General features: G+C 42.5%; 1 protein-coding gene across 1 annotated transcript in view; it reads left to right on the top strand.

Moving 5' to 3' along the window:
* Nucleotides 1–8,699: 8,699 nt before the first annotated feature.
* SLC38A1 (solute carrier family 38 member 1) overlaps nt 8,700–26,254 on the top strand; it is a 96,608-nt gene continuing 79,053 nt past the window's right edge. Inside the window, exon 1 of the mRNA XM_075209084.1 lies at nt 8,700–8,757. The gene's annotated coding sequence lies outside the window, so the exon portion shown is untranslated. The remainder of the gene's footprint in view (nt 8,758–26,254) is intronic.

The raw sequence follows: 26,254 nt of genomic DNA, 5'->3' as shown, positions 1-26,254 counted from the left end.
GGAACTTCGGGAAACTTTGTTCTTAGAACACAGGTCACAGGATAATATATACTCTTTAACATCTTTAGACAATGCTGGCCACTAGACAGTACGAGAAACAATTTCAATAGTCTTGGCAATACCGGGATGTCCAGAAGCCTTATTGTCATGACACTGGGAAAGGACCGATTTTCTGAGTTGTACCGGCACGAACAGTTTGAAGGGTTTTACCCAGTTCCTGCGTGAAAGCAACTAAGATAGAAGAAGCAGGAATAATAGAACAGGGCTCAGCAACTGGACTTTGAGAAGAAATGAAGTTACGGGATAGGGCTTCCGCTCTTAAGTTCTTAGAACCCGGCCGAAAGGTAATGATGAACTGGAAACGGGAGAAGAAGAGGGAGCACCGTGCTTGCCTGGAGTTCAATCTTTTAGCGGACTCAATGTAGGATAGGTTTTTGTGGTCCGTATAGATTGTGATAGTATGTCTTGCTCCTTCAAGCCAGTGGCGCCATTCTTCCAACGCCCATTTGACGGCCAGTAATTCACGATTGCTCACGTCATAATGTTCTTCAGCGGAAGAGAATTTTCGAGAAAGATAAGCACAAGGATGAAGGCGATGGTCTTTGGAATCTTTCTGAGACAACACGGCTCCAACTCCAACATCCGAAGCATCGACTTCAACAATGAATGGGAGGTCTGGATTAGGATGTCTTAGTACTGGGGCAGACATGAAAGCACGTTTCAAGTCTTCGAAGGCGGAAACTGCAGTAGGTGACCAGACTTTTGGATCAGCACCCTTAAGGGTCAGAGCAAGGTACTCGTAATGGCCCGTTTGAGTATTAAAGGCGGTCTTCCCTTGGGCAACCTAGAACCAGGGACAAGGTCAATAGCACAATCGTACTCCCGATGTGGAGGAAGAACATCCGCTTCTTTTTTAGAGAAGACGTCAGAAAACTCGTGGTAATGAAGAGGCAACCGTTCCGGACAGATCCGAGTAATTCTGAGTGGAAGAGACAAACATGAGGAAGAACATTGAGGACCCCACTTGATGATCTCCCCCTTGGTCCAGTCAATACAGGGATTGTGAAGAACTAGCCAAGGGTGACCCAGTATTAAACTGAAGGACAATTAATTAGATACAGAGAGATGGTCTCGGAGTGAAGGGCACCCAATTTTAACTGCAAAGGAGGTGAACGATGATGTATCTCACCCTTATCTAGACGATTTCCATCTAATCCGAAAACCGTGATGACGGATTCCAATGGAATGGCTGCGAAACCCAAGGATCGGGCGAGGGCCAAGTCCAAAAAGTTTCTGGCAGCTCCACTGTCCAGAAAGGCTGGAATGGACAATTCTCATCCGTCAAAGGTGAGCTGAGCAGGGACAAGTAAAGAATTTTTGGGAGAGATTACTTGCAGGCCTAAGTGGATACCCTCCATATTCACTTGGCCCGGTCTTTTCCCAGTTTGACGGGGCAGGAACGGAGCAGATGACCCTTTTCTCCACAATACAGGCAGAGACCTAAGGTACGCCTCCGGGTTCGTTCCTCTGATGACAGTCGATATGCCCCCAGTTGCATAGGCTCGACTTGGTCAAAAGGAGCAGCTTGCGGAAGCATAGGAGCAAAGGTAGAAGAGCTTTCCTTTTCGGTCTTCCTTTCTCTGTATCTCCTGTCGATCCGGATAGCTAGCTGCACAAGTTCTTCAAGAGATTCTGCAATAGGATATTGGACCAGGGAGTCCTTGATTTGCTCAGAGAGCCCCAGACGGAACTGACAACGGAGAGCTGGGTCATTCCATGCACAGTCTGAAGACCAACGCCTGAAACTGGAACAATATTCCTCCGCAGATCGTTGCCCTTGTGACAAGGATCGCAGCTGTGCTTCGGCTGAAGCCACTCGGTCCGGGTCTTCATAAATCAACCCAAGTGCTTCAAAAAAGGCGTCCACAGACTGTAATTTAGGGCTGTTGGAGTCTAAGCTGAAGGCCCAGGATTGCGGATCCCCTTGTAGGAGAGAGATAATTATCCCCACCTTTTGCTGTGGAGATCCAGATGATAGTGGTCTCAATTTGAAATAGAGTTTGCAGCTGTCACGGAAGTTACGGAAGAGCCTACGATCTTCCGAAAAGCGGTCAGGTAAATGCATCTTGGGTTCCACCACCGCAGACTGGGCGGCTTGTGAAGCTCTAGATGCTTGTTCTTGGGCAGCTCCTGGACCATCTGGGACAGAGTCTGGATTTGTCCTGCCAGCACTTGTGCTGGGCTTGGTTCCATAGGGCCGGATAATACAACTCACTCAGTATAACCCTTTACTTTTTTGGCCGTTTAAAATGTTAGGAACCCCCACAGCCAGCAACACAAAACCCGGAGTCTGCTCAGAAGTCTAGTTTTCACTGGAGCCCCTAGTGGTGGGGACAGACTTGGCCACAGATAGCTGAGGGTCGTGAATTGTGCGCGGACTGGGGAGAACCCAGCGATAGCAGATGGGAGAAATAGCAGAGTGAGGTCAGGCAAGGGTCAAGGCCGGCAGCAAACAGAATATCCAGGACACGAACCGGAGTCAGAGGGCACAGGCAAATCAGCAGTGTAGAAATCCAGGCAAAGAGGTCAAAAGGGCACATGCAATCAAAACGGAGTCAGGAATCAGGCAGAAGGTCAGCAACGAAGAATCAATCCAACAAAGGTACAGCAACCAGGAACACGAGCAGGCTAGTCAGCAGAAGCAGGAACTATAACCGGCAGTAAGGGCTTGTCCCTTGCTGCCTAATAAACGAGCCAGAGCCAATGAACGGTGCCCTGCACAGCAGGGAATACTTAGCCCAGCTGGCTATGATTAATGAGGAATGCGCACGCGCCCGGCTGCCCTAGATGCTGGGACGCGGCGCAGGAGATAGAGAGCGTCCCGACCGTTGCCTAGGCGACGGCCGGGTTCTGGAGGAAATGACGTCCCGGTCGTCATAACGACGGCCGGGACGCCTAGCCATACCCGGAAGTGAGTCGCGGCGGTGTCCAGAGCCGCCGCGGCTCGTAACAGTGTACAGGAGAGTCTAAAAGACCTTGAAACACCTATATGCCATCTCAGCCAATTGTAATATGATATTTGGGAATTGTAATACAACCTACTTTTGTTACTGATAAAAAGAACTGTCTGGTCTGTGGACAGGCAGAATTTCAGAGATTGAAATTTGGACTGATAATATTATCAGAGCGCAAGCTTTTATTTTGCAAATAAACAATGACATAATTTTTTATTCTTAAAGTTTCTTTTGCTGCAGGAATTAAATTATTACTTTAACTGTATGTTCACACATGAATCATGCCCTCTATCCTCCGTCTGCTACTGACACTCTGCTATCCGAGCACAGTCTTGAGTTCTTGACACTCTGATAACCATGTGCATTCCTGAGTTTCTGCCACTGTGCTTCCATTTGCAATCCTGAGTTCCTCGTATTCTGCTATTCCTGTGCAACCATGCATTCTGGTGAACAGGATGGCCCTGGAGTAGGATCGAAGAAGAGGCACAACGGTCTGCAGAGAGACAGCAGCGTCTAGACCATAGAGAAGGTGAGTCAGGTTTGCACAAAAGAGTAAGGCTGCAGGATGATGAAGCACTGAGGCCCTGATGAGCTGGAAGCCCTGGAACAGGATCAGAGGAGATGCACAATGAACTGCAGAGTGGCGGCAGCGTCTTGGCTGCAGAGGAGATACAGAAGTACACAGGAGAGCAACAGGTTGCAGGATGGTGAAGCGCTGAGGTCCTGATGAGCTGGAAGCCCTGGAGCAAGATCAGAGGTGATGAGCAATGATCTACAACGTGGTTGCTGAATCCAACCATTAACGAGGTGGAAGCAACAAACAGGAGCCAGAGGAGGAGACATCCTAACAGGTAAGGAGACCTGAAGATCTGGCACCTTAGTAGGAAGGCAGGTGCTTTAAATAGACAGGGATAACAGGCAATTAGCCAATAAAGTGAATGCAGGAAGTTTTGAAAAGACCAGGGGGTAAATGTATCAAAATGACAGCTAGAATCTGATTGGTTGCTATAGGCAACATCTCCACTTTTCAAACTAGCCAGAAAACTCTCAGCTTGATACATTTACCCCCAGGAGGTAAATGTATCAAGATGAGAGTTTTCCGGCGGGTTTGAAAAACCAATCGGATTCTAGCTATCATATATTTAGTACATTCTACACAATGATAGCTAGAATCTGATTGGTTGCTATTGGCAACATCTTCACTTTTCATACCTGCCAGAAAACTCTCATCTTGATACATTTCCCCCCAGGTGTACGCATGCTCAGTTCAGACCAGCAAGTGAATGCAGGGAGGGAAAACCAAGGGAAACAGGTATGAACAGAGACCAGAATGAATGATTAATTGATGCAATGTGTGACACTGACACTCTGATATTCGTGTGCTCCTGATACTCTGCTACCTGAGTGCAACTTGAGTTCCTGACATTCTAATAACCATGTGCAATAATGCATTCCTGACACTCTGCTACCAGAGTGCAATCCTGACTTCCTGCCATTCTGCTACTGTCTGCTATCTTGACTTCCTGGCATTCTTCTATCTGTGCGCAACTGTGAGTTCCTGCATCTGTTTTCAACCAAGGTCACTATGTCTGGCTCAGCAGATGCCCAGTAAGAATGTCCATTCCCAATATGTTATATTATTATATAACTAGTATGTCGGCAGCAACTACTTTCCTATTGCCATTTCCTTTTATGAGTTGTATACCAGTGTGTGATGCCCACCCCCAAACCCTTTTACTTGAATGGCTTATTCTGGCAGTATTTCAAAGCATGCAGAGCAAGCAAACAGTGGTTGGGACTGGATTTGTGGTTTGAAGCTGAGGGCGAGTAGAGGATGACACCCAGGCAGAGTGCTTGGTGGACAGGTGAGAGTGCAATGTTGTCAACCATGAGAAAGACTAGAGGAGGAGGAGTGCCATTAGGAGGGGGTGGAGATGATTAGCTTAATTTGAGCAAAGTGAGCATTAGGTAGTTTTGGAACATCAAGGTGGAGATGGCAGAGAGGTAGCTGAACAATGGAATAAAACAGAAGGACAGAAATCGGGAGAGGATACATAGATTTGTGTGTCATATGCATAGAGGTGGTAGTGAAGGCCAATGGAGCATATTCGTTCACCGAGCAAAGAGTTATAAAGAGAGCAATAAGGGATCAAATCAACTAGAGGAAGTGGACAGGAGGATGTGTCAGTAGTAGAGAAACTGAAGGACCATTCACATATGTCACAGAACCAGGAGAGAATAGATTGTATAGTGTAGATGAGAAGAGTGTGGTCAAATTGTTTACTATGCTGTCAGTTGCAGTCAGAGATTGCTGTAATTGCAGACATAGTTAGGAGCAATAACTGTGAAACTGGTTAGCACTCATTTGTTTTTACCTGTGAAGAAAGCAAAAGTTTTAAAAGTTACTGGGCACTGTAGTACAACACCGTGGTTAGTCACTGAACTGGTTGTGGTCCTCAGAAGTCTGCTGTTTACCTGTGTGTGCATGCTAAAGCACCTGTTTGTCCTTCTAATTATCTATGGAAGTTTGAGTAAAAGCCTTCAATAGAGATCAAGAGTAATTGCTGCCAGCATAAATTTTCTTTACTCCAGCCAAGATGGGCAAGAGAAATAATAAAGTATTTCCGAAAGAAAGTGCGCAAACAAGTGTGACTGAAATTGATTCCAATCAAGGTGAATTGGAAAAATTGCATGGTCGTTTGCAGAATGAAAGAGAAGTTGAAGAATCTCATGCTCTCTGTGCAAGCCTGGTGTTACCTGGGTCAGACTATGTGCCCAGGAATGCGTATGAATTTTTTGAGTAAACTTGCATAGATGGCTATGTGGGTATGGCAGAATATGATCGCATTTAGAGAACTTTTAGAGAAGTCTCCTGGCTTGAAAAGGAGTTGAGGGACTCAAAGCAACAGTGTGTAGAAAATATAAAAGTCCAAGAAGCTGTTTCTGATTCCTTGAGAAATGAATTACGAGAGCTGTTTGAAGCAAACAAAAGTGCAGTGGAAGCTCTTAAAGACATAGCAACGGAGAACAAAGAAACAGGAAAAGCAGTAGAAGCTCTTAAAGAGCTAGTAGCAGAGAAACACCAAGAGAGTGCTGTGCTGAAACAAGAGCTTGTCATGACTCAGCCCAAGTCACTCCCTGTACTGTTCAGCCCGTGGTCGCTTCCAGCATTGTTCAGCCTGGCGCACCTCATGGCACTGTCTGGTTCTTGGAATCTCCTGGCGCTTTCTGGTTCATGGAACCTCCTGGCGCTTTCTCGTCCGTGGAACCTTCTGGTGCTTTCTGGTCCGTGGAACCTCATGGCACTGTTCGGTCTGTGAAACCTCATGGCGCTGTTCAGCCAGGGATGTTTTGTGATGCCGCTATTGGTCAAGATGAGAAGTTGTGGAACAGAAGATGTTTCAAGTGCGGACAGCTAAAAGCCAAGTGTACTAAACCCTCATAAACATGATCGGAAAGAGGTTCACTGTGAGCGGGTCCAACTGGACATGCTGGCAACTGAGACACTGGTTGTAAGCCCAATCTTAAAGGCTCTGCAAAGTTACTTGAAGTATGTAAATCTCAGTCATGGGGACTTGCTATTCCGGAATGCTGTCCTGGGGGACACTGCAAAACTGACACAAAAGTGTCACCATTCAGGCAAGTCTGGACAGAGAATTAGTTAACCAGAACTGCTACTTGTACCGAACTTTGCACGTGATCAAAGAGATTACAAGACTTTACAGAATGCCTTTAAGTTGGCTAATGTTGGTGTTGTTACAGAACCTGTCAACTCAGCAGGCTGTGTGCCAACATATGTTGTTAGAGAAACTGTTTTGTTTCGTATTGCTACTGTGAAGGGGAGGAGAATAGAACAGTTAGTTGTTCCATGAGTTCATGTACCCTTGGTGTTGGGAACAGAACACAAGTGGGTGGCGAACACATTGGGGAAGGGAGAACAAGGGAACATGTTCTGCACAGGTTTAATTGGCCTGGAGTGTACCTAGCAGTGAAGAGGTTCTGTAGGGCTTGTGTGGTGTGCCAGAAAACCTACCCCAACGTCACAGTACAGAGACAATTGGAAGGGGCTCACAAAACGTAGTTTTAGAAACATAAGGGGCTGTGAGTGGAAACAGAGAGAGGACAGGCTGTTTAGGAACAGTATTCTCAGCTTAAAAGAAGATAATGTCCCCAGTAGGGCACTAATTGACGTGGTTGAGAGGACTCTTGAAGTGATAAAAGAATATCTCTTTCACAGAGATGTGGTGTCCGTGTCACCAAGGTTGTTGACGCTAAGGAGAAGGGTATGTGGCAAAGAGGCCTAATTGTCACAGCTCTCCTGCATAGAGAGAGGTGAGGTCCCAAGTCTGCAGGGGAAATTTGTGTATCATGTTGTGACTTGGTTCTGTTTTCTGTATATGTAATGTACGGCGCTGCGGACCCTTTGTGGCGCCTTATAAGTCAAAGATAATAATAATAATAATAATAATATATATATATATGTGTATATATATGTGTATATATATATATATATATATATATATATATATATTATAATTTGTGGCAAAGAGGCCTATTTGCCACACTGTTCTTGCATTGGAACAGGTGAGGTCACAGGGAATCTGCAGGGGAAAGATGCATACAGGTTTAAATCATTGAAGAGTCAAACTCCAAAGGCCTTATTTTGAGTTAGGACCAAAGAAACAGAGCAAATTTCCACCTGGGCAAACCATGTTACAAAGCAAGGGGTACAAACTGACTATTTGTTTTGCACACAAGGAAATACTGTCTGTTCCTTCATGTAGCACACAAATGCTTGATAGCTTTATTTTTACACTGAAATTAAAGTTGATATATGACATGCTGTATCTTATCTATAAATCTGTCCCTACATTTTAAATTTACCTCCCCCTTCAATGCAACATGGTTTTGCCAAAGTACAAATGTTACTCCTTTTCTTTGCTCCAAGCTCAAAATCAGGCCCCTTGCCTGCACACACAGATAGTATAATAATAAAGTAATTAGACCAAAGGGAGGAGACTTGTGTATTTAAACCTGTTCTTTTAGCTGTTAGATGTGACTGATGCTGGAAGAACTGCCCAGTCGGTAGGGACCCAGACTGTGTATAGCAAGCATTAGGGTCACCAGGGGGTGTAGGCAACATGACGATGTTTACTGGTATAATTGTATAATTTATTTTAATAGAAGTGACTGTTAAAAAAAAATACTATATAATCATTATCTGTGTTTAATTTTTAGATATTTATACTCTTGACAGTCCTATTAGTGCTGTGTATAACCCAGGCACTCCCATGCCTTCCTATTTGTCTGCATGACAAGCAGCTTAGAGTGTGTACTGATGTATTTATATCTACACATCCAGGCTAATCTTTTACATCACAGATTAACATCCTCATAGTAACTGGTATTTTTTCATTTCCAGTATATATATATATATATATATATATATATATATATATTTATAAATATAGTGTAAGAGCCCGTTACTGCTGAAGCACACGCGAACCGAACAACTTCTTCCTTTTTATGCAGTTTTAATGTCAGGATGGTAAATGTAACCATGAATGAAACCATACAGATTTCACACTGTTTCTTGAGACCATAAACGCTTCCACAGCCCTAGCTAGATGGGCAGATGACACACCTACCTTCCCTTTAAGAGGAAAACTCCCATCAATGGTTCTGTTTGCCCTACACAGACACACCATGTCTATTTGCTGTGAGGAAGGACATTTCAAACCATGTAAGTTAACCAAACTTTAAACTATTGTTTGTCACGCATAAGTATTCACCTGGTTTATCTTCAATCTAGGTGTATTACTGCACGGATGTTTTACTCTGCTTGCATGCTTCTCTGCATATTGCCAGATTAATGCCTCCCTTTGTTACATATCCCTCCACCTAGTGTCCCCAAGTAGGGGGACGCCGTGAGGAACGCATATTTTATGCATTTTTCTGCAGAATTCCAAGTCTATGTTCTACTGAGAACTTGAAAGGTTGCAGTGCCAGGAACCAGTGGGTTACCTTGTCATTTACCTCCCGGTTGTTCTGCATCCACCGCAATGGTGCATGCTCTGTTATTAAGGTGAATTCTCTGCCGCAGAGTTTCTGTAGCCCATTTTATGGCGAGACATTCTTTCTCCACGATGGCAGATTTTTGTTCCCTCGGATGTAACTTACGACTTAGGTATAAGACAGGGTTTTCTACTCAATCCTTCTCCTGTGACAAGACCACACCTAAGCAGACACCAGAGGCATCAGTTTGAAGGAAGAACCGCCAGATAAAAGAGCTAAGCGAAGATCTGACCAGGCGGTTTCTGCACAGTCAGATCAGGTTAATCTATCCGGACAACTTTTTTAACATGTCCGCAAGTGGAGCAACTTTAGTGGCGAAGTGGCTCACAAACCGCCTGTAGTAACCAACTAAGCTTAAAAAGGTTCTTAACGCAAAAAAAAAATTTCTGTTCTTGGCCAATTTCTGACTGCCTCCTCTTTGTCTAGCTGGGGTTTTGCACTCCCTTGCCCAACAACGAACCCCAAATACTTGGCTTCTCTCATGACTATGGCACAGTTCTCTGGTTTACCTTTTAGACCTGCAGACCTTAATTAAGCTAAGACCGCCCCGACTTTGGCTAGATGTGATCCCCATTCTGGGGTTTAAATAACTAAATCGTCTAAATAAGTGGCTGCATAAGCTTTCTGAGGTCATTGCAATTTATTCATGACCCTTTGGAAGGTGACAGGGGCCCCATGCAACCCAAATGGTAGGACTTTATATTGAAAGAGACCATCAGGGGTGGAAATGCAGTCTTTGGCTTTGCTGTGGAAGTCAGGGGAACTTGCCAATAACCCTTTGTTAAATCAAAAATAGTCAGATAATTACTACCAGCAAGATTTTCTACCAGTTCACCTACACGTGACACGGATAGGCATTGTACTGGGATACACTGTTTAGGCGCCTAAAGTCATTGCAGAGCCTAACTGACCTATTGGGTTTTGGGACAAGCACTATGGGACTATTCTACTCACTAGAGGACACTTCAATCATGTCTAGCTGGAGCATTTTCTCGATCTCCTTTCTCAACTCCACCCGTCTGGCCTCGGGAATGCAATACGGCTTCTGTTTTCTGGCGGAGTGGCAATGTTATGTTCGATTAAGGTAGTGCGCTCAGGAATGGAAGAGAAGACATCCCTGTTCTGGCGAATCTTTCTTCAGTCTGTTGTCTCTGCTTAATAGACAAAGATGGCTCTATGGGCACTTGAGACTTTTCAATGGCAGTACTCACTACCCAAGGAAAGGTTTCCTCATCATGCCAAGGTTTAAGGAGATTAAAATTGTATATTTTCTCTTCCCTTCTCCTACCTAACTGGCAGACCCTATAATTGACAGAACCGACAGCCTCTAGAACTTCATATGGACCCTGCCAATGGGCCAAAAGTTTGCTTTCTTGAGTAGGAACCAGGACTAGAACCTTGTTCCCAGGCTTGAAAGATCGAATAACAGCACTTTTGTTATAACTTTTCTTCTGTCGTTCCTGAGCCTCTTTTACATGTTGCTGTACAATGAGCCCTATCTTTCCTAGCCTTTCATACATTTGGGTCACAAACTGTAATAGATTTGGTTCCCTGGGCCCTTGCTACTCCCACCCTTCATTTAACATATCCAAGATACCCCTGGGCTGTCTCCCAAACAATAACTCAAAGGGACTGAACCCTGTCGAAGCTTCAGGTACCTCACGGATGACAAATATCAAATAGGGAATAAGAGTGTCCCAATCTTTTTTCTCTTGAGCCACGGCTTTCCTGAGCATGTGCAGTTAATGTGTTCCACCAAGCTGTCTGTTTGTGGATGGTATATGGAGGTGTGAAGAGCCATCACCCCTAACAACTGGCACATGTCCTTCATCAGTTTGGACATGAACGGGGTGCCCTGGTTTGTAGGAATTTCCTTGGGTATTCCCAAGTGTGTAAACATCAAAACAAGTTCTCTAGCTATGGTGCTGGACATTATGTTCTGTAGGGGAATTGCTGGTTGTATAGTCAAGCACCACTAGTATATATTGGTGCCCACATGCGGATTTTTCCAGTGGCCCCACAAGGTCCATGGCTATCCGTTCAAAGGGAATTTGTACTTTTGGTATTGGAATTAGAGGTGCCCTTTACATGGATTTGAGACAGGTTCTCTGACACATGGAACAGGACCGACAATACTTTTTAACTGCCATGTGTACACCGGGCCAGTAAAAGTCTTGTCAAAAGCGTGTATAGTGCACTCCTCATATCTCATCTACAGCCAAAGCGGAAATGTAGAATTGTGGACAGCCAGTACAAAACCATGGTGCACATCTACATGGTAAAGGAGTTGGGAGAATGGAGAGTGAAGCATCATGAAAAGTCTGCAGTAATTAATATCTCAGAACACTGGAAAGATAATGCATTTCAGAAAAACACTCCAAATGATGCAGCATAGTTGACTGCAGTACACTGCGTCGATACAAATGATGAGTCTGTTCATTTACCCAGGGAGCTACATGCATTCAGGTTCTTAATTTGAAAGGGAGGAGGTTTATATTTCACACACATTAACCACAGTCTTACATGCATTCCCACTTCATCAGTAGGAGATTGTGGGTGGTGATGTTTACACTGGGCAATCAGTGGCTAGTATCAATTACATTTTGGGCAATTCAGTGAAAATAAATGTTTAACTGCATCTTCGGAACATGATCATAGATATATGTACTTTTTATGTACATATGTGTTGCATTTTTTACATAGAGATAGAGGTAGTAATTGATACATATTCATAACCCAATGTTAATATATGAAACATCAGCAAAGGGAAAAAGTAACAATGGAGTGGCATGCACATATAATTCTATGACTAATGTTCTACATGAAAAAACAGTCGGTATTTAACTTATGTGCAAAACAGAAAACTAGTTTGCACCCCTTGCATTGTAACATGTTTTGTCCAGGAGACTGAAATAAGAAACTTCTTAATTTAAGATCCTTAATGAATAAGGCCCTTTATGTTAAAACATACTGTTAGATGATCACTGGATCCTAGGTTCTCACCCACATATGCATCTGATAATATATTATCATAAGCACGGGTAGAACTATAGCTGCCACAGTGGGTTCGACAGCTAGAGTGCCCGATGACAGACTAAGATCTGGCGATGTTAGCTCCATCTGGTATGCTAAGTCTTATCATGCATTTGTTTGCAGAATACAAACAAAACACATCTGGATTCAAAGATGGTATTCTCACAGTTGTTATTGGACCACTATTCTGTATAATATATAATCATATTGGTGGTATAAATTGATGTGGAAGCTATCTATTAGAGACTGCATTTCAAAGACATGTTGTTTGGCTACAGTTGGATTTTAGACAATAAGATATACCATTTTACCTCCTTTTTAGTGCATGTCACTTATTATGCAGAATTTGTGGCAGAATCTCCATATAGGATAATGGGTGTTAATCCATAGCTTCTACTACACATGCTCCAAAAGGCAGATGAACAGATTGTAAACAAACTGAGGACTTAATCTTATTAGCTTTTCACCTGAATGCAGCCTTTGACATTCCTGTGTGAGTCTCTCATTGGGCAATTGTATTGTGGGTTATGCAAGGATTATACCTATGTACTGTTTTTATTAAATGTACTATAAATGCGAGGGTTCACTTTATTTTCAATTGTACTGTTTGCAAGGTTATTAGTCCCATGTCACAAATGATCTGTAAAAAAACAGAAGTATAACTTGCTGCGTAAAGCTATTGAGCTGTGACATTTTAATACATATATATATATATATATATATATATATATATATATCTCATCATCACCATTTATTTATATAGCGCCACTAATTCTGTATATATATATATATATATATATATATATATATATATACACATATATAAATCTGCGATTGAAGTGATGCATTATTAGAGGTAGTTGGTTAAGCGTCATTGTAACTTGTGCAAATAGCCATGTGCTATACTTTAATTTGTAAGGAACAGCACACTGTGTGAGCAGGAATTGCTGGGTATGTGAGGTGAGACATTCAATATCAGATAAGCAGGATAACATAGACTCATATGATATTTTTAGGTAATTTAGCTTGGCATGTCCTTAACTTGTGCAAGAATTTCCAGTGGCTATAAACAGCAATACGTGCGTAACCTGGAACAGAGTAAAGCCAACACATGAAGCCATACACTTCATTGTAAACCTATATGACATAGCATTGATTTACTAATTGCAGAAAAAATACACTGCCTTTGGCCCTTTGACAATGCTCTATTAACGCTGGATTACCTTCTCTTTACTAACCTTCTCTCTACCCTAGCCAGAGCCCCAAGGGTTAGGTGAGAGCATTAGGGGCAATCAAAAGCCACAAAAAAAAAAAAAAGATTATAGCCTGTGATTGATCCCACACATACCCCACATCCACCATTTTAAAGTGGCTCTGTGCAGCTGTATTTTCTAAATGAGAAAATTGGCTGCATGGAGCAGCGCCCTGTGGGCTCTAACTAGTTACCGAGAAGGTTAGTAAAAATGATCAAAGAGCTTTAATTTGTCAATACATACAAAATAATGCAGGGAAAGCTTCCTAAGAGACTTTATAACCTGTACAATTATGCCTAATTCCCGTCTTTTTGGTGGTTATCAGAGGAGTAGGAACAAATATTTTCATGGGGGGCAAAGGCCAGGGACTACTATAGGGCTTGGAGCCCCTTTTTCTTGTGCTTGGTATCTTGTTTTATGACATTTGTAGCCATGACTGTAGATATATAAATACTCCCAATTCTATGTTAATTGTTGTCAGTATTTCAGGGGTTGTCCAAAAATGTATTTCTACATTATTAAATAAATATTAATATTAATTACCAATTAGCACAATAGATGTTAGAAAGATAGATAAAATCAATTGTTCATCTTAAAAATAAAAACATTTTCATAGTCATCTACCTAGTTTTTTTCAGATTTAATTAATAGCCTAATCTTATTTGATTGGGAGTATTTTTTACTCTATAGTCACTGCCTCACTGCTTATGGCATGTGCTCTAAATCTAAATTATTATATCTCATATTTGTTACTGGACACACCGCCCGCAATTCAGGGTAAAAGTAATAGCACGTATCGTACATATTTATGATTGTGAATTTTTAGCAGTTACATCCGCATCCATGTTTATTTACATTTATAAATTTCCTATGACACATTTTTCGTGATGGAGAACAACAGAATGTGTGTGTGTAATTCTTTATTGTTTATCCTTAAACCTTCATGTTGGCAGTAATGCATGTGTTGTGTTGGGAATTTCCATATCCAAAAATTTAAACTGTGCATGTACCAAGGAGTTAGGGCTCCAATATTTATTTTTAGAATTGAAAATAATAATATAATTGATTGATTGTTACATTAATTAAAATTATTAAAGTAAAATTGTTTGTTATGAGAGACGTTGATGCTCAGCTTTTCCTTCTAGTCCATTTCATGGACATACTGTTTCCACTTGCATGTTGGGTTAGTTGCTAGACAGTGCACTTTTTATCAGTGGGCTCATGAGATTGATTCCTGCTACATTTTGTGAAATATGGCTACATAGCATGTTGAAAATTGTGTGCAGCTACAACACAGAGAAGCATCTGCTCCAAAAAACTGGATTGCAAAGACATAGGAAATATCCTCAGATGAAAGCTAATAAAAAACTAAGTGCCCCCCCCCCCCAAAAAAAAAGTTAAAATTTGAAGTCCAATTATTATTATAATTATTATTATACATGACTGAATTTCCATATCCAAAAATTTAAACTGTGCACTACCAAGGATTTATGTGTATAATATTTCAAAGTGTAATTATTGACATTAATAAAAATTAAAAAAGGAAAAAAGCTTGTTATAAGAGAAGTTGATGCTCAGCTTTTCCTTCTAGTCTATTTCATGCACATATTGTTTACACTTGCATCCTTGGTGCAGCAGTTAGACAATCTACCTTTCAACAGTAGAAACCTGAGTTTGAATCCTCACGAATCTCTCTGGAGTTTATATATCCTTCCCATGTTTGTGTGGATTTACTATGTGTATCTTATGTAAGCATATGCTTGGTTTAAGTATGTACAATTTTCTTCAAGTAAGCTGTTATGCTTTCATATTATTAATAGCGAATTGTTAGCTGTTTTTAACAAATATCAGGAACTAACTGTTGACTCATCAGTCACTTTACAATGCGATTTATTACAATGGTGGTTGTAATTAAAAACAGGTTGCTTTTAAAAAAATTAACACAATGTTTAATGTTTGATATAAATATAAAATAAAATAAATAATCAATTGGTGAAGTGTATTAAGATGTATGTTGTGCATATTTAGTTGTGAGTGTTTTACACGAACGATGCTTTTAGAACAGTTTATTGTTGTTAATCAGTGCTGCTGCTGTAGCTGCTTTGGATTTAAACATGACCCTGAGCTTCCTTAAGTTTAAGCAAGGAGTTAAGATAAAACTCACAGTTTTTTTCTTAACTATCTGATGGATATGGAGGTAACACCTACTCTTCTTAAGTCAGTACAAATAACGCCTACTCTTCTTAACTTATTTCGGATCTCCGCCCATTCCTCTCCCTTTCACAACCCTTGTTTGTTAAGTGGTCAGAAAACTTCTTAAGTGCAGTTACGATTGATTTTCATCTTGACTTAAGAAATTCTTCTTCTCTTAGCATACGCAACAGATTTTCATTCTTATCTCCCTTTTTTGGGCATGCGCAGAGAAGATTTTCGAATTATCCGCAAAAAACAGCAAATCCGATCGCTAATGAATCAGGCGTATTATTATCATTTAGCGTTCTAATATTGAACTAACATAACAGTGTACTGACTGGTACATGTATTGGGTTTAAAAAAATAAAAAAAGTGATATAAAAAAAAATCACAATGTAGGTAAGCCTCAGACCAGCAGCTGTGGAAGCCATTGGGTTCTTTGTTGAAATACATAGGGCTATATTTACTAAGCTGCGGGTTTGAAAAAGTGGGGATGTTGCCTATAGCATCCAATCAGATTCTAGCTTTAATTTATTTAGTACCTTCTACAAAATGATAGCTAGAATCTGATTGGTTGCAACATCCCCACTTTTTCAAACCCGCAGCTTAGTAAATCTAGCCCATAGTCTCCTTATACTTCTGTTTCAGGCACTATCAATCCAATTAGCATGGTCAGATTTTACTAAGCTTGAACGACTTAAGAGAGACTTCATCTGGAAAGGCTGTTGCTCTTCAGCATTAAAAAGTCATTTATGAGCAATCCCATGTCTCAGGGTGCGGTTAGGACATTGTGCTTGTTAGAGTAAATCTATGCGCTGTCACTTGCTACATTGGTACAACTGTGGCCAGTGATTCCAACTAAGAGACCATTTATTTGCAATATCATCATTGGTAGAAAATATATATATTTTTAATAGTTTATTGTTAATTTAAAGGAAATTATCTACAGCCTTCTGATAATAAAACAAGTATTATTAAAGCTATTTGCAGCTGACATATATTAATTAAATTTGAAAATTCAATAGTTCTTATCACCCATCTGTTCCTTATTCACAACAACAGAACTTGGCAGGTAGCTGAGACTACTGTTAGGGGGGTATTCAATTGTTAGCGAGACCGCTAAAATACTCGCGCTCTAAAAAATATTACCGTTAATACGGTAATTACTCGCTGGATTTCAGCTCCCTGAGCTGCAACCTGAAATCCAGCGAGTAAATTACCGTATTAACGGTATTTATGCGCAATATTACCGTATTAACGGTAATATTTTTAGAGCGCGAGTATTTTAGTGTTTTGCATATTTGCAATAATGTAACAGTTATCTGTAAAATAGTTTACTTTACTGTGACAGAGAAGCTGATCATTTCAAGAGGACGTTTATTTTTGAGCTGTATTTCCTCCAACCTATATGCATTGAGTGACTTTTGACATGAGTCGCAGAGAGTCACCCTGCATTGTATTTTTACAGTACTCCCTTTTGGGGCAACTTCCTCACCCTTGGGAGGCAGAGGACCTGAAGGAACGAATTCTCCCAGGGTTATATTACGTTATGTGGGTGCAGGGCCGCCATCAAGGGGGTACGGGGAGTACTGTTGTACTGGGCCCGTGCTCACCAGGGGGCCCGGCGGCGGAGCAACACATACTTACCAAGGGGCCCGCTGTCTTCCAGTCTCCGTTGGTCTCCAGCGCGTCTCCACTGGTCTGCGCTGCTGTCTGTTGCTGTCTTCAGCCTGGCCGTGAGCGTGACAGAGAATGCGATCGCAGGGGTGGAGGAATCATTCCCCTGCGATCATGTGATCTGCCTGTGACAGACAGCTGCCAATCATGATCGCAGGGGAATCATTGCTCCGCCCCTGCGATCATGTGATGTTCCCTTCTCAATGATTGTGTGGCCACCGCAGTAACTGTAACTGTAAGTATATTTTACAGTTTTTTTTTCAGGTTTTTCTGTTTGGGGGGGGGGGGGCGCTCATCTGGGAGGGGGAGGGGGGGCGGTCTGCGTCATTTGTATTAGGTCCCATGATATCTGATGGCGGCCCTGTGTGGGTGTATTGTCATACTCAGTCATCGCATTTGTCGGGAGGGTGTTTCTATTTGCTCTTTTCTAGGTGGAGAGAGCATTAAAAACTCAGTCATAAGGAGCAGTAAAATGTATAATAATTACATATATGTATGTAGTAAGAGAAAGGGAAGATACAAAACATCCTTGCGCTATGGGACAAAGGATGTGGAAATATCGAAAAACATTGTTTATTCAAATACATTCCTCCACTAAGTAAGCATACAGAATCGTGTTTGGTTACATGAGGAAAGCCTGAAACTTTATATACAGTGCTTCACATATGTGGCACACAGAATTCACCCAAATTCAATTTGAACATGTTGTTTTATAGAGGTGTATAGCTCCAACTATACAATCTTTCTCCTACTTTGCCACAGCATTCCACAGAATGCACATTTGACAATGTATTTGGAAATTTGTCTTTTGCAGAATTTATAGTCTATGATTAGAGCTGGGACAACAAATGCAAATTAATTCAGTTATGCTATAAAACTGAACACTACTTACACCGGGATTTGGATAGTGCCCCATTGCCTAAAAATGTTCAGGTATTTCCTTTTCGTTCCTACTACCACCGGATTGTTTCAAACAAACAAAAGATTTGCCAATGACACTTCTCCTTGAACTTCCCATACATGTTAATTTAAAATGAGCTTTAACAAATACGGAAGTGGAAGCTGCTCAATCAATTTATAGGCTATAGCAGGTGCTTGATAGGGTGGGGTTATCCTAAAAGGAACAAACACACAAAATTTTCCCCCAGCACACTGCTATAGCCAGCAAAAGACCTGTCATTTCTACTGTAGATAAAAATGCAAAAGTCTTAGTTGCACACATTTGCAAATGTATGTTAAAGCCATCCAACACTCCAGCTTTACTAGATCTTTCAATATCGATAGTCGCATTCAGTATTATAGTAGCATTTTTGCACCAGTGACTGCACTGTAAAATATGCACAAATGGAATTAGTAAAAAATGTATTTAACTGGGTATTTTTATACATCATGTCAAAAGCATCAATCACAAATAGCAGCATACACAAATGATTTCCCCAAGAACAAACCAGGAAGAAATAGTGCTGTAATATCCTTTGATTAGGCTATATACATGTGGCCTTTCTTGATACTTATCATCATCATCATTAACATTTATTTATATAGCGCCTACTGATTTGCTTTTTTACATTCTATGCACTGCGAATTTTGGCAGAATTTTCCAAGAAACAATATTGTAAAGAAAAACCAATCCAAGGCACATAGATGCAAGTGAACTGGTAAATATAAGAATGTAAGATATTCTCTAATATAAAGTTTCAAGTCTCACTATAGGGTGTCACAGAAAAGGTGCTACTTTAATAAATTGGTTGACACAAAACAAGGTCTTCATGAAAATATATAGGAATTAAATATATAGCATTTACTTGGCCAGAAATGTCTGTGTCAGTGCCTATATACATGCATTCATAAACCTGGCAGAAAATAGTTGTTATTGTGAAGTGTTCAATGTTCACAACTAGTATAAAGTATGCAGAGTTCAGCACAAATAAAATGTGCAGAGTTCAGCAAAAATAAAGTTCAGTGTGTCCTTATAAAGCAATGTAGGTAAAAATTATATATTTATTAGGGATGTGCACCGGCCACTTTTGGTGTCTCGTATTTTGTGTTTTGGATTCGGATTTGCTTGAGGTTTTGGGTTTGGATTTGTATCGCAAAACACCTGACGAAAGGTTTTGGTTCGGATTTAAGGTTTTGGATTCGGATTTATTTTGAAAAAAACATAAAAAGTGTTAAAATCAAGTTTTTTGGTTTATTTTCACTCCTATGCTATTATTAACCTCAATAACATTCAATAACAATCATTTCCACTAATTCCCAGTCTATTCTGCAGAATCAGTGAACTTTGTAATATATCAGTACCAATGGACTTATACTGCAGGATTGTTTTTGGATATTTTTTTTTAATTTCTTTTTTTTATAATTTTTTTTTTTTTATAACTTTTTTTAAAAATTTTCGTGCTGTGCTGGGCTGTGCTGGGCTGGGCTGGGCTGTGTCCTTCTAAGGGCATTGTTATTTCCCCAGCACAGCACAGAACGAGATATAGCAGGACAGAGGACCACCTAACACAACCTCCCTCTACCCTGATCAATGCCCGAGTGAAGATGGCGGCGGCTAGCGGGGAATTTATAGGATCCGAGTATCGCGAGATCCGACAGCGGGATTATGACTCAGAGCCTCGGTTTCAGTTTTGCAATTGGCGGGAATACCCGGATCTGTCTCGGATCCGGCTCGGATCGGCAACGTTCGGGTGGGCTCGGATTTCAGATATCCGAGCCCGCTCATCTCTAATATTTATACACAATAGACACAGACCAAATCTAAGTATATAAGCAAGGCAGGTGGCACAGTTTGTAGGCAAACAGTAAATTATATTAGATGATTGCAAGTCAATAATCTGTAATCAAAGTGTAAAATCACACAGTTCCATGGAGCCGTAAAAGAGCAGCACCTAATATGAAAAGGAGACTCCCTTCTTTAAAATGAAGATGCATCTCTTTTGTTTGATCCTTGGGGTGAGATCTGAACTCTGTCAGAGCCTCTTCACCCCTCTCATATATATTTTAATGTTATTTATTGCCTGCTGATAACCTCCAGTGCTTGTTGTCTACAGGGCCTGTGCATGTGACATTGTGACATTACACTGGGTCTACCAGTGCAGAATCACAGCAAAACATACTGATAACAGTGGGCAGCGTTCAGTGGGATTTCTTGTAACCCCTTAACTGCAGAGCTTCTTTCTCAATGTTACACTCTATATACTTCTCATACTATATAAACCATCTATCATATTCCATTTTATTAGATTAACATTTCTCCTAAGTCAGGTATGGTTTATTACCAAGCAATCTTACTGCATGTTTCACTGGCAATGATCATTAATCTTTTATCACCATCTATTCCTCCAACTTGCCCGGAGCCAGGGGATGAGTTTCCACCACATTGCTGTGGAGACCACACCAGATCCAGGACAGAGGTAAAGAACAAACTACACTAGACTCCTCTGCACTCGGTGTGTTCATGGCGTCCGACCAAAGTACACAACACACACCAATTCCACCAAGTGTTCCATGGCTAAGTAAGGCTAGGTACACACTAAAGAATTTTCCAACCGTGTGTCACTCACCGGACTGTGAGTGCTTCTTCCCGGACATTTAGGAACCGTGGCCGTCCTCCATCCTGAGGGACTGCGCATGCGCAGCCCTTTCTATACCTCCAGTGTATGTTCCTTTAACTTAATTGGCAGATCAGGCAACCTCCCTATATTAAGCACCTGTGGTCATCACCACATTGCCTGATCTTGGAGTCTCATTCCCCATGAGTCTCTGAAGGTGTTCCTGTGTTTCCTTGTTTATTCAGCCCTGCTGATTCCTGTGGTTTCCAAACCACTTCTACCTCTGTGGTTTCCAAACCACTTCTGCTACTGTGGTTCCCATACCACTTCTACCATCTACTGTATCATCGTGACTGTGAGCTGATTCCTATCCGCTGCCTCCGTGCACTACAGTCTTCTAACCACTTCAACTCTACCATGTATCATTGGGACTGTTAGCTGATGCCTATCCGCTGCCTCCGTGCACTACAGTCTTCTAACCACTTCAACTCTACCATGTATCATTGGGACTGTTAGCTGATGCCTATCCGCTGCCTCCGTGCACTACAGTCTTCAACCTGCAACTCGTCTGTGTTTCATCATCATGACTGCTAGCTGATTCCTATCCGCTGCCTCCGTGCACTACAGTCTTCAACCTGCAACCCGTCTGTGTTTCATCGTGACTGTTTGGCTGATTCCTATCCGCTGCCTCTGTGCGCTTCGGTCTTCAGTCCTTGTCAACGCTCCCGTGTTTCCTTGAGTCTGCCTCCACTATTGCTACCCGCTATTCTCCGTGATCAACAGTGCCTGTTCAACTCTGCTCTCCCGTGTCCCATCGTTACTGCACCTGCTGGTTGCTATTGGCTACCTCCGTGTTCCCGCAGAGACCCGCTGCTGCTACTCCTCAGCACTACTCATCCATCTACTGCTGATCCGCTCTCCACGCTTTCCTGTGTTCCCTGCTGGTCTACCTACCCGTGCGCTGCACCTACTAGACCACCGCTTCACCCATCCAGGGACTTCGCATCCTGCCGGCCTCCTGCCGTTCAGGTATCTCTGCACTCCTGTCTGACTGCCTCCTGAACCACGGTATGCATACTTCTCATTGACTGTGCTGTGTATTGCATACCTTGCTGGACTGTGTTGGTTCTCCTCTGGAGTGTGCTATCCGCTGAGTCTATTGCCATCATTGACTGTGTTATCTTATGCTGGACTACTTCAAGAGACTTTCTATATTGGCAGTATTGTTCAGTCATCTATACATTTATATTGTGCATATCACTGTGGTTCAAAGTCAAGGTGCCCGTGTATATATTGTGTTGCAGTCTCTCCCCGTGCACCTCCTCACATATATATTCAGTGGTACAACTTGCTAGTGGCAGACCACTGACCCCTGTTTACAGTTTCACCTGTTCCAGTATCCTCTCACATAGCAGTGGTACAACTTGCTAACGCAGACCACTGACTCCCCGGATACCTCCACTTGGATTCCATTCCTTCACTCAGACAGCGGTACAACTTGCTATCCGCAGACCGCTGACTCTCATCACCTCCTCGTTTCTGTTGGACATTCCTCCTCACTATAGCAGTGGTACAACTTGCTACCGCAGACCACTGACTACCTTCACGTGTCCTTTGTCCATACAGTTCCTCGTGTATTACTGCCTCCATATTGCCAGTGCTGCTAGTCATAGACTTTCCTGAGCATCTCATCATCTGCTATTTCCTGTTCCGTGATCACCCTGCTACCAGAGTACCATATTACCACCTATACTGCTCTGGTAAGCCTATCACCTGGTGATCCCTGGGTAAAGACTCCTAGTGCCCGTGACAGTAAGATCAGGCCATGACAGACCCAGATACGGAACCTACTGCTAAAGAGATGCTGCAGCATCTGGTCAGTCGTGTGGAGCAACAGGATGCTCGCCAACAGCTGTTACTTCAATGTTACCAATCGTTAACCTCCCAAGGAACATCTGGACAGACTGTTACAGCTAGTATTAAAGCTCCTGTGCTTTCCTCCGTTTCCCCAGTGCCATCCCAGGTGTCTACAGCTCCTACGCTTCACCTGCCTACTCCGTCAAAATATGACGGGGACCCCAAAACTTGTAGAGGTTTCCTTAACCAATGTTCAGTCCATTTTGAACTCCAACCTCAAAATTTTTCTACCCATCGTTCCAGAGTGGCCTATCTTATCTCATTGTTTTCTGGACAAGCCCTGGCTTGGGCCTCCCCTCTGTGGGAAAGAAACGATCCAATTCTACAAGATAGTGCCAAATTCATTTCCACGTTCCGAAGTGTGTTCGATGAACCAGGTCGTGTGACCTCCGCTGCTTCCAGCATTCTTCGTTTGCGACAAGGCTCCCATACAGTAGGACAGTATGTCATTCAATTTAGGATCTTAGCCTCTGAACTTCAGTGGAACACTGAAGCATTAGTTGCCGCCTTCTGGCAGGGGCTCTCCGATAAAATTAAAGATGCACTGACTACCCAAGAGCTTCCTTCGTCACTAGAAGATTTGATCTCTCTTTGCCATCGTGTAGACATGAGATTTCGTGAAAGAGAATCTGAGAAAACAACGTCTGCTAAAGCACCTCTTCGTTTAAACCCTCAATTTCGTCCAGTTTCACCTTCTGTGATTCCCATGGAGATAGGACGTTCCAAATTATCTTTAGAAGAGAGGAAACGAAGAGTAAAGAATAGACTCTGTATCTATTGTGCTGATTCCACACATATGCTCAGTTCTTGCCCTAAGAAATCGGGAAATGCCAGGCCCTAACTAGTTCTGGAGAGGTGAAGTTAGGGTCCCTGGAGTCCTCTCCATTGTCTAGGAAATCTAAAGTCTGCGCTTTCGATGTTACGATTTCCTTTGCTACTAAATCCTTTGAGTCACAGGCATTGATTGATTCCGGAGCAGCAGGAAATTTCATTTCTAAATCACTAGTGAATCAATGGTCCCTACCAGTGATCACTTTAAAAACACCCATTACTGTGACGGCTATAGATGGATCACGTCTCATCAATGGTCTCATCACCCAGAGTACGTCTCCAGTAACCCTTCAGATTGGTGTACTACACCATGAAGAAATTTCGTTTTTAATTCTTCCTGTTACGACAAGTCCGATTGTCTTAGGCCTTCCATGGCTTCAATGTCACTCTCCCCAGATTGACTGGCGCACCCCTCAAGTTACGTCTTGGGGGCCTGAATGTCACCATCGTTGTCTCTCTCAAGTTATTCCTCTTAAAGTACAGCAATCTTCCATCTCATCTTCCTCCCCGGGACTCCCTCCTCAGTATGCTTCATTTGCCGATGTGTTTGATAAAGCTCAGTCTGAACGTCTTCCTCCTCATCGTTCTTGGGATTGTCCGATCGACCTTCTACCTGGCAAGACTCCTCCCAGGGGTCGGGTCTATCCTCTCTCGTTACCTGAAACTCAAGCCACATCTGAGTACATACGGGAGAATCTCCAGCGTGGGTTCATTCGACCTTCCACCTCTCCCGCTGGAGCTGGGTTCTTCTTCGTCAAAAAGAAGGATGGATCATTACGCCCTTGTATAGATTTTCGTGGACTCAACGCCATTACTATCAAGAATCGGTATCCCATTCCGCTGATCACTGAGCTATTTGATCGCATCAAGGGAGCTCGGATATTTACTAAGTTGGATCTTCGTGGTGCCTACAATTTAATTAGAATCCGTTCCGGTGACGAATGGAAGACCGCGTTTAACACCAGAGATGGGCATTACGAATATTTAGTAATGCCCTTCGGGCTGTGTAATGCCCCCGCGGTTTTCCAGGGTTTCATCAATGAGATCTTTCGGGACTTATTATATGTATGTGTCGTTGTCTACCTGGACGACATATTGATCTTCTCACAGGACCTGCCTTCTCATCACCAACATGTGGCAGAGGTCCTCTCCAGACTACGGAAAAACTCATTGTTCTGTAAATTGGAAAAATGTTCATTCGAGTTACCCCAGATTCCATTCTTGGGGTATATAGTTTCCGGAGTTGGCCTGAAGATGGATCCAGACAAAGTAAATGCTGTACTACATTGGCCTCAGCCAACTACTCTTCGTGCCATCCAGCGTTTTTTAGGTTTTGCCAATTACTATAGACGCTTCATTCAAGACTTCTCATCCATTGCATCTCCCATTGTGGCCTTAACTCGGAAAGGGGCTAATACTAAGCAATGGTCATCTGAGGCTCTCCAAGCCTTTCAAATCCTCAAAGAGTCCTTCTCGTCTGCTCCCATTCTGCGACAACCTGATGTGACACTCCCCTTCTTCCTAGAAGTAGATGCCTCTAATGTGGGCTTAGGAGCTATTCTCTCCCAACGCTCGGAGCAACAAAAATTACATCCTTGTGCCTTCTACTCTCGGGGTCTTCTGCCCGCAGAGAAAAACTATACTATCGGGGACAAGGAGTTGCTGGCCATCAAAGCTGCATTAGAGGAATGGAGATACTTGTTGGAAGGAGCTCGCCATCCGGTGACGATCTTCACGGATCATAAGAACTTGTCATATTTGCAATCTGCTCAATGCTTGAACCCTCGTCAAGCAAGATGGTCTCTTTTCTTTTCCCGTTTTGAATTAATTATAACCTTCAAACCAGCTGCTAAGAACAAGAAAGCTGACGCTCTATCTCGAGCTTTTGTGACGTCCTCTGATGTAGAAGAGGTTCCCAACCATGCTATTCTAGACCCCAAATGTATTTCTCTGGCTGCTTCATCCACCAAAATGCTACCATTTGGGAAGACCCTCGTGCCTCCTACTCTGAGGAGGAAAATCCTTTCGTGGTTCCATGCCTCTCGTTTTTCTGGACACGCCGGTGAACATAAGACCTTTGAGATTCTCTCTCGTAGTTACTGGTGGCCTTCAATGAGGAGAGACGTCAAAGAGTTTATTGCTTCCTGTGATTTATGTTCTCAGTTCAAATCCTCCCGCAGAACTCCAGCAGGGTTGCTGCGACCACTACCCATTCCGTCCAAGCCTTGGACCCATATTAGTATGGATTTCGTTACGGATTTGCCACCAAGTAAGAATCACAATACTATTTGGGTAGTGGTAGACAGATTTTCGAAGATGGCTCATTTCGTCCCTCTGTCCGGTTTACCTTCCTCGTCTACTCTGGCTGAACATTTCATTAAAGAAATCTTCCGCATCCATGGATGTCCGTCTGAGATTGTGTCAGATAGAGGAGTACAATTCGTTTCCAGATTCTGGCGGGCCCTTTGTAAAACCTTGGGCATACGATTAGCACTCTCATCGTCTTACCATCCGCAATCCAACGGACAAACGGAACGAGTCAATCAAGATCTTGAGACTTTTATTAGGATGTTCTCTTCAGCCAACCAAGACAACTGGGTAGAATTGCTCCCTTGGGCTGAATTCGCCCATAACAACATGTACCATGAGTCATCATCCAAAACTCCATTCTTTGTGGTCTACGGTCACCATCCGTCTTTTCCGGAAT

This window comes from Mixophyes fleayi, chromosome 4 (assembly GCF_038048845.1).
Source record: "Mixophyes fleayi isolate aMixFle1 chromosome 4, aMixFle1.hap1, whole genome shotgun sequence".
Classification (NCBI taxonomy): Eukaryota; Metazoa; Chordata; class Amphibia; order Anura; family Limnodynastidae; genus Mixophyes; species Mixophyes fleayi.
The sequence above is the reverse complement of the archived record's forward strand: the minus strand, read 5'-3'. Positions and strand labels throughout refer to the sequence as shown.